This window comes from Pseudophryne corroboree, chromosome 7 (assembly GCF_028390025.1).
Source record: "Pseudophryne corroboree isolate aPseCor3 chromosome 7, aPseCor3.hap2, whole genome shotgun sequence".
Lineage (NCBI taxonomy): Eukaryota > Metazoa > Chordata > Amphibia > Anura > Myobatrachidae > Pseudophryne > Pseudophryne corroboree.
The window spans coordinates 296,274,928-296,284,557 of NC_086450.1; positions in this window are offsets into that span (position 1 = coordinate 296,274,928).

A 9,630-nucleotide genomic window follows, 5' to 3' on the forward strand; every position below is an offset into this window, starting at 1 on the left:
GGAGGAGTGCTTCAATCCACATGTGAAGCTGAACCACCAGTCATGGACATAGGCCAAGGTCTTAGCCTTTCCTTGCCACTTCGTGTCATTAATAGAATATTGCCAATTTTACGTTTCTCATCAGATAATTTCTTTTTTCTCTGGTTATTAATTTTTGCTTCTTGAATTTTACATGCCCTCTATGACATTGGGAATCGGCCCTAGCAGACAACGTTGATGGAATTGCATTGCCAATGTTATGACTGGTGGCAGCGGTAGCTTCAGCATTAGTAATAGGAACTGAAAGTAGTTCCTGATCTTCCATTATTTTTTCCTCCAACTTTTTGTTCTCCATTTCACAAGACAGCACCCATTTATTATTACTTCACACAGAAGAGTGCCTATTTAGTTTCACAGCACCACTGTAATTTTACAGCATACAAGACAGGGCCAGAGTACTTTTATTTTAACAACTGCACCCCTGTATTTTTACAGCATACAGGGCCAGTGTTCTTTTATTTTAACAACAGCACCCCTGTATTTTTAGAGCATACAGGACCAGTGTACTTTTATTTTAAGACAAACATTGGTAGTTGCTCAGTCATTCCTGGAAATAATTATGTATCAGGTGCTGGAAAGGGGAAGGGGTCACAGACAAACAGACAGAGAGGAGGGGGGTTTGCAAATCCCACCCCTACATTTCCCTTCAGCACGCTAAAAATTACCTGTAACCATACCTGAACCTATCTGGTAATAGAAATTCAGAGAATTAGTTTACACATGTTTGCAAACATATGTTTAAGCTGCTGAGCCACTTTCAAGGCTTCTCCGATGTCAGCAGTCCTAACACTACATGATAGCAGTGCCCACATAGGGCCATGTAATTTGTCACAGTAGGCCTAATGATAAAGGCTATTACTAAAACACATCCAGACAGAGAGCTAATTTACCGCGGCCACAACACGGTGGCCAAATCCCGCCATGTTACCCCCTCCCACCCACCGACCACCTCTGCCTGTCAATCAGGCAGAAGCAATCACTAGGCAACAACAGCCATTGGCTGTCAGCCATGTGCTGGCTCACTGCGGCGCTGGAGCATGCGCAGTTCTGACCTGATCGCTGCGCTGCAAAGAACTGCAGTGAGCGATCAGGTCAGAATGACCCCCGAAGCCTCCTGCTTCAGTTTCTCCTGCAACTACTGCTGCCAGTCTGACACCAGCAATTCAGCAGCTGACTGTGACATGGTGAAAGAGGACCACATACTTTACCGGTAAGGTCTAAAAAGTGGGATGTTGCTCGCTTTAAAGACTATGTAGGTCATTCCGACCCGTTTGCAGGCAGTGATTCTACGCCGCGGTGCGAATGGGTCGGAAAATTTTCATGCATGGCAGTCGCAATGTGCACGCGCGTCATTGCACAGCGACGGTAGTCACCGGGCAACGACCAGAAGAAAGTGATCGCTGGCGCGATCGCAAGAAGACTGACAGCGGGGAGGCGTTCCGGGGCGCCTACTCACCGTTTTCTGGGCGTGGAGATCCGAACGCAGGCATGTCCAGGCGTTTGGAGGGCAGATGTCTGACGTCAACCCTGGGACCTTTGTCGCTGGATCCGTTGCACAGGGTAAGTAGTCTGACGCTGGTCTTGTTTAGCAGGAAACTTTTTTAGCCTAGCAGGCACAAGCGATCGCAGCCCTGCTATGCTAAAATACACTCCCCCATAGGTGGCGTCAAGTAGATCGCACGAGCAGCAAAAAGTTGCTACGTGCGATCAACTCAGAATGACCACCTATATTTGTGACTTTGTTGCAGCTACACAGAGCTATTGCTACATAATACCTAAGTGAAAAGTGTGCTACTATCCGACATGCTGCTCACTTAGGATACTGCATTCATGAGTTGGTTACAATTACATGGAGCAACTGCTGCTCATACTTATGTAAGATGTGCAAAACTAAGAACTCTATTATTATAACTTTGATCTCTATTCACACCAATGTATATTTTAGCAGTGTATGTAATTGTATTTGTAGAATATTAGTACTTGCTTATAGCTGATATTATCTCTTGTATAGATGTGGGTCAGTGGAGTGGAGTTTATTAGCATACATGGCCTGGTGTTTACTTAACACAGGGTAATATAATTCCTTTGATTAGATGTCCAATTAGCTTCAGCTGAAGCCTTTGTAAATTAGAACTAGTATATGTTAGCATTCAGTTATGGGGCAGTTGTCTGAGGGGGCAGTTGTCTGAGTTTAGAAATATACGAAGTTTGGAAATTACAAAGTTAGGAAATTTTAAAAAGAACAGTTAAACCAACAGTTGAACAAACATTGAAAAACATTGGAAAGCAGGTAAATCTACCATTTAATTAACAATTTCCATAAGCATTTTCCTATCTATACTGTACTCTTTATAAACACCATGCTCCACAAACTGTTTTTCTTCATAGCACTTCATGGTATCCTCTATAAAATGACATCGTCCTTCACTATTCCTGTTATTTATCGCTCTGTACACATTGCAGCCTCATTAATCCACTCCCCTCTTATTAACACTCATGAGCTTTTAACCTATCTATGTACACTAACTGTCACATCCTCTACCTGTCACCATAAGAAACTATCACACACCTCCCCTAACTATACCTATCTCTCTCTTCTTCTGCTTCTACTAGCTGGTGACATATCCCCAAATCCAGGTCCCATCCACATACCACGCTCACATTCAGCTGATTCACAACAGAATATAAAATCAACAAACCTTATCAACATCACGTGTCTCCCATCTACCTCCAAGTCACTAAAATGTGCTTTATGGAATGCACGCTCTGTTTGCAACAAATTAACAGCTATTCATGACCTTTTCATAGTAAAAAAATTCAATATGCTGGCTATAACAGAAACCTGGCTCACACAATCAGACACTGCCTCCCCTGCAGCACTGTCACATGGTGGCCTCCACTTCACACACACCCCCAGGCCTGGTAACATCAAAGGAGGGGGTGTTGGAATATTACTGTCCAAATGTTACACGCACATTGTTTTACCACCTGTTCCCTCACTCACATTTACATCCTTTGAAGTACACTCTATTAGGATTTTCACCCCTTTCTCTCTGCATGTTGCAGCTATCTATCGCCCACCTGGGCAACCCAAAAAGTTTCAGGAAGATTTTTCTGCATGGCTCCCTCACTTTCTATCCTCTGACATCTCCACCATTATTATGGGTGATTTCAATCTCTCTATTGACAGTCCACAATCTCCCCATGCCTCTAAACTACTTTCTCTAACCTCCTCTCTTGGCCTCTCCCAATGGACTGACTCCCCTACTCATCAGGAGGGCCACTGCCTTGATCTTGTATTCACCAGACTATGCTCTGTTTCTGAACTCACTAACACTCCTTTCCCTCTCTCAGATCACAACCTTATCACATGCATGCTCTCCTCCATTACTTCAAACTCCATGTCCCTAAAGTCTACAAGGACACCTCTTACCCGCAGAAATATTAACGCTATTAATTTTCAACAACTATCTACCTCTCTGCAACCACTGCTTTCACCAATTTCTACATTCACCTCTCCAGAGACTGCTGTGTCACACCTTAACCAAACTCTAGTAACAGCACTTGATGAAGTGGCTCCAGCTACCCATCACACTCCACGTAGACTTAGATGTCAACCGTGGCACTCTAAATACACTAGACACTTACAAAAACTCTCAAGAAAAGTTGAACGCCAGTGGCGTAAATCTCGTAGTTCAAGTGACTTTCTCACATATAAGACCACCTACCACTCTTATCGTACTGCTCTGGACACTGCCAAACAAACATATTTTCAATCTCTCATCTCTGCTCAAGCCTCTAACCCCAAGCGACTTTTTAATACATTTAAATCACTTCTTGTCCCTCCTTCACCTAACCCACCAACCACTGTCAGTGCGCAAGATCTTGCTTCCTATTTCAAGGACAAGATTGACAAGATCCGAAATGAAATGGTATGCTCTTCCATAGCAAGTGACCTGCTCAATTCCCTGCCTGAACCCTCTAACACCTTCTCTTCTTTTGATCCTACAAATGAAGATGAAGTATCTGCACTCTTTTCATCTGCCTTCTCTAATACCTCTCCCCTTGACTCTATACCCTCACAAATTAGTAAAGCTCTGTCTACTGTGCTCATCCCAACCTTAACGAAAATCTGTAATCTCTCCCTGTCTACTGGTATCTTTCCTTCTCTATACAAGCATGCAGTGATTACTCCCATTCTGAAAAAACAAAACTCTGACCCGAACTCTCTCTCTAACTACCGTCCCATCTCTCAGCTCCCATGCCCCTCCAAGCTACTGGAGAGACTTGCCTACACTCGCCTCACACACTTTCTTAACTCACACAGCCTACTGGACCCACTTCAGTCAGGATTTCGTGCCCAACACTCCACAGAGACAGCACTGACTAAGGTAGTGAATGATTTGGTCACTGCTAAATCTAAAGGACATTTCTCTCTCCTTATTCTCCTTGATCTCTCTGCTGCTTTTGACACTGTTGACCACTCTCTTCTCATACAAACACTACAATCCCTAGGTATTCAGGACACAGCCCTTTCTTGGTTCTCATCCTACCTATCTAATCGCTCCTTCAGTGTTCGTTTCTCTGATTCCACCTCTACTTCGCTACCTCTCTCAGTTGGAGTACCGCAAGGCTCAGTCCTAGGTCCTCTGCTTTTCTCTATCTATACCACATCTCTTGGCAAACTAATCAACTCTTTCGGATTTCAGTACCATCTGTATGCGGATGATACTCAAATCTACCTATCCTCCCCTGATTTGTCACCATCTGTATTGGGCCGTGTCACTGAATGCCTTTCTGCCATTTCATCTTGGATGACATCTCGCCACCTCAAACTTAATATTTCCAAAACAGAATTAATTATATTTCCACCGGCCAATAGTAGTTTCCAACCTGATATCTCTATCACTGTTGAGAACTCTGCAATCACCCCTACCCCACAAGCTCGCTGCCTAGGTGTCATTCTTGACTCTGAACTGTCCTTTGTTACCCACATTCAATCTGTCTCAAGATCATGTTACATACATCTAAGAAACATATCCAAAATACGCCCTTATCTTACACAAGACACAGCAAAAACTCTAATCCATGCTCTCATTATCTCCCGCATTGATTATTGTAATAGTCTCCTGACCGGTCTTCCCAAACATAGGCTCTCACCACTACAATCCATTTTGAATGCAGCTGCGAGGCTAATCTTCCTTGCCAGACGTTCATCGTCTGCAGATCCGCTCTGTCAGTCCCTCCATTGGTTACCGGTATTCTACCGTATTAAATATAAAATACTTTTACTCACATACAAGGCTATTAACCAAACTGCACCAACATACATCTCTTCACTCATCTCAAAATATCTCCCTACCCGACCTCTCCGCTCTGCACAAGATCTACGTCTCTCATCCACACGCATTACTTGTTCACACTCAAAATTACAGGACTTTATCCGGGCTTCACCCACTCTGTGGAATGCCCTCCCACGCACAGTAAGACTCGCCTCTAGTCTCCAAACCTTTAAATGTTCCCTGAAAACTCACCTCTTCAGACAAGCCTATCAAATTCCAGACCCACCCACATAACCTTCAGTGCTTCCCTATCTAATTACATCCTCTGTAGAGTATTCATAACATCACATATCTTGTCTTTCTTTAGTCTCACACCCTCCTGACACTTGGATAACTTTGTGGGGTATCATCATACAACCCATTAAGAACCTAGCAATCTGGTGCACCATTATGCAATAGGTAGCATCTATCCTTGTGTATCTATGCCTATCTCCCTATAGATTGTAAGCTTGCGAGCAGGGCCTTCCTACCTCTATGTCTGTCTGTTTTTACCCAGTTTTGTTCTATTACTGTTGTTCTAATTGTAAAGCGCAACGGAATATGCTGCGCTATATAAGAAACTGTTAATAAATAAATAATAAATAATAAATTATAGCTGCATATCATGCTGCACCATGGAGTGCCCCAGGCAAGAACAACCTATATATTTGGCTATTCAAGAAATTGGGCTAGTACTATATTTATAAAACCCACAGTATACGAATTTTGATGGTCTCACCCACAGCACTGTTGAACATGTTTTATATGTTAAGTGCATTTGAGTGTGTTATGGAATATCCCAAGTCATTTAATCTTATGACTATTTTTTATTTTCTGTTTTGATTTGCAATTTAATTCCATGGTATTGGATTTTAATATATTTGACTGCCTTTTATCATCCTCTACTGTATATCTAAAATATGTTTTATTTGATTTAAATGCATTGAGTATTGATAATCTAAACAGCCTACTGGTGATAGGTTGTATGTATATTCAACTACTGTATGTGTACAGCATTCTAACTCTACATATAGATATACACATCATTCAGCGCCATCCCTGTTATTTCTGCTTTGTATATTTAACCAGGGGAACTCTCCCCAATTGACATTGGCAGCAGAATTACCTATTAGAGAATAGAGCAGCTATAACATCCTTTTTTCTGCTGTAACATCTTTAAAGAGAATTAATAGCCATACTGTATGTTTGTGATGCTGCTCAGTTGCTTAATTTGGCCAGACAGCCTTTGGTCAATATTGGTGAAGAATATTGTGATCTGTAAGGTGGTCATTTTTATTTTTAAAAAATACACACCCAAAATGTGAGGGTTGTTTTGCCAAAATCAGAAAACGAAAACAAAACACAAAGGGCGGTTTCGCCAAAACCAAAAAACGGGGTCCACGCACATCTCTAGTTCTCCCTGTTGAGATATTGTTTAAATTATACCGGGATGTTGATACATATCCCATTTTGGCCCAGACTTTACCACTCAACAGAAAGTGCCCAGGGGAAAATGTCCATACTCTCTCCAAAAAGCACTTATGGGGTTAGCTTAACCTGCAGTTTGGGTTGGTGTAAGTAGATGCAAATCTTATCTACTTAAGCAATTGAAGGCATACAGTACATAGTATAAATGTAATAGGGTACGATATTGTGGTGAGATAGTACTTGCCGAAACCCACTGCAAATTTGCTGCAAGAATGCATGGCAACTCATCAGATATAAAAGGAAATCAGTTACAAGGAGCGAATGTACAGTAACTCACCTACTACTTCAGTCTGGTTGGCTGTAACCATAACACTAGAAAAACTTGACAAACCAGCAGTAAGTTTAATTTTGTTTGGATTGTATGCTATTAAACCATTAAAGCTGTTGGTCTGGCAAAGTCTTGGGAGTTGTACAGATGCAGCCATGCTCATCTATCCTGCAACTCAGTCGCATGGGCATACGTGCCATGCCTAGCTGCATGTGCAATTTCATATGCTGAGCCGTGTCGTAGTACACGGCCCATGTACTCCTATGTGCGTGCATACTTAAAGGCACACAAGCTTCCTAGATGCAGGCACATTTGCCACAGCTGGATTGCCACAAATATGCCACGCTGCAGGCTGGATGAGCATGGCTACATCTATAAGCATTACTTTTGCACACCTTTCATTGATTTTGGAAAGTTTTGGTGTTGGAGAGAGTAGAGTAGTGTTTGGTGATTAGATTTTGGTAATTGTTGTATTGAATTGATTTTCTTGTGATTTGTGTGTCTTGTTTCTTATGTTTGTTGAAATTTTGTTCCTTTTATATTATACAGTATGACTGTCTGTCCTGTTTTATTTGTTTGTGAGAGTTACAGTATATATGTGGTGTGTGATAGTATCTGTGAGTCAGTTTATTAGTGAGGAGTAGAAAGGTGCAGTGGTCCCCCTGTGTTAGTGGAGGTAGCTGGAGAAGGTGAGGAGGAGATAAAGAGGCTACAGTGCATGGTCTAGTCAAAATACAAACTGTGCATTTCTCTATGATGAAAATTTTGCACTGGTGCAGTGTATGATGATAACCTGTAAGGAAATTAGGCATACTGTGCATCGTTACCCCACAAAAAAAGCCTTATGGCTGAGTGTCTGTAATGTGGTCAATGCTTGAGCTTTGTCAAGCATAACCTAGACAAGGTTTCTGGATGTTAAAAGATGCCTTACAAAAAACACTATCAGAGGAGATAAATGCAACAAGAGGAACTGGGATAGGCCACCACACAACGTGGACATCATCTCCTAAGAGCAAGAATTTTGCCATCTCATTCTTCCATAAGTGTTCCCTGGAAGCATGTTAAGGACACAGATTGTGCTCTCTCACAACCCTAAGCTTATAAGTATCACATATTATTAACAAGTGTTTTTATTTCTTTATTATTTTAAATTGAAATATTTAATTAAACATTGGTGTATGTTTTTTTCCTTAAATCCAAAAAATAGTTTAATAATGTTCACTTTACATAATAGGACATGACAAAATGTTTCCATCACAGCATAATAAATAAAATTGTACAAATGTATCAGAAATTTATACAGTTTAACAAAAAATGACACAAAGGTGAAATATGTATTGTGTTCGGATTGCTATTAATAGAATAAACAATAGTGAAAAAAATTGTCTTTGTTAACTAATATTGGCTTGTATTTTTCAAAACCTGCTCAGAGAAAGAAATAAGCTTCAGGTAAAAGGTGTTGTCCCCCATTTGATGTTGGTCAATACTTGTATTGAACATAAAAAGGGTCTGGAAGTGGTCTCCTGGTTCCTTGAAAAATCTGAATATTCTGATCTCAGATAGTCTTTTATTCTTAGAGCTATCCACTTCATTCTAGAAAATAATTTCTACTTTTTTGAAAAAAATTACTATTTACAAAAATCAGGATAGCGATGGGAACGAAATTCATCCCAAGTTATGCCTATTAATGGCATTCTGGAAAAAAAATAATTTTACAGTGGTGTAATTAGTGGAGCTAATCTGACAAAATGTTATCATTATACTGATGAAATCCTATTCATCTGGGGCGGAGATGAACAATCTTTAAAAAATTACTCAGACTCAACAAACATAGGGAGTAATTCAGACTATATTGCTGCAGCAGCAGCGATTGCAGTCTGAATTAGTTTGTGGAGTGAGCACGCACAGTGGCGGCGCTGCGCGTGTGCACCCTGGGAGCCCAGTGAGATGCTATCAGCATCTCACTGGCTGCGATCACCTCTGCATGATTGACAGGCAGAGGTGGTCGCGGGGCGGGAAGGGGCATGCCAATGGCATTAGAATGCCGTTGGCGGAGCATGGTCTGGACAACGGAGGCATGTCCAGACCATTGGGGGTCGGGCCGTGGCATTTGCGTGACGTCACAGTCAGAACACGGCAGGTAGCTCCCTGCCAGCGCGCAGGAGCTGCGCAAGTAGGGAGCTACTCACCAGGTACAAAAGTATCACCGCTATGCAATGCTTTTGTACCTGGGCGGGTGGGGTGGCAGGGCCTGACATGTTGGGCGAACAAGCCCTGTGTTGGGCATCCCCCCGCATGACAGAGAAAATGATCATAGATGTGCTAAATTAGAACACATCTACGATCAACTCTGAATTACCCCCATAATTTTCACTTTTACTCACAGTAAAAGTAAATCAACTTTTTAGATCTGACTATGGGGGTAATTCTGAGTTGATCGCAGCAGCAAGTTTGTTAGCAATTGGGCAAAACCATGTGCACTGTAGGGGGGGCAGATATAACATTTGCAGAGAG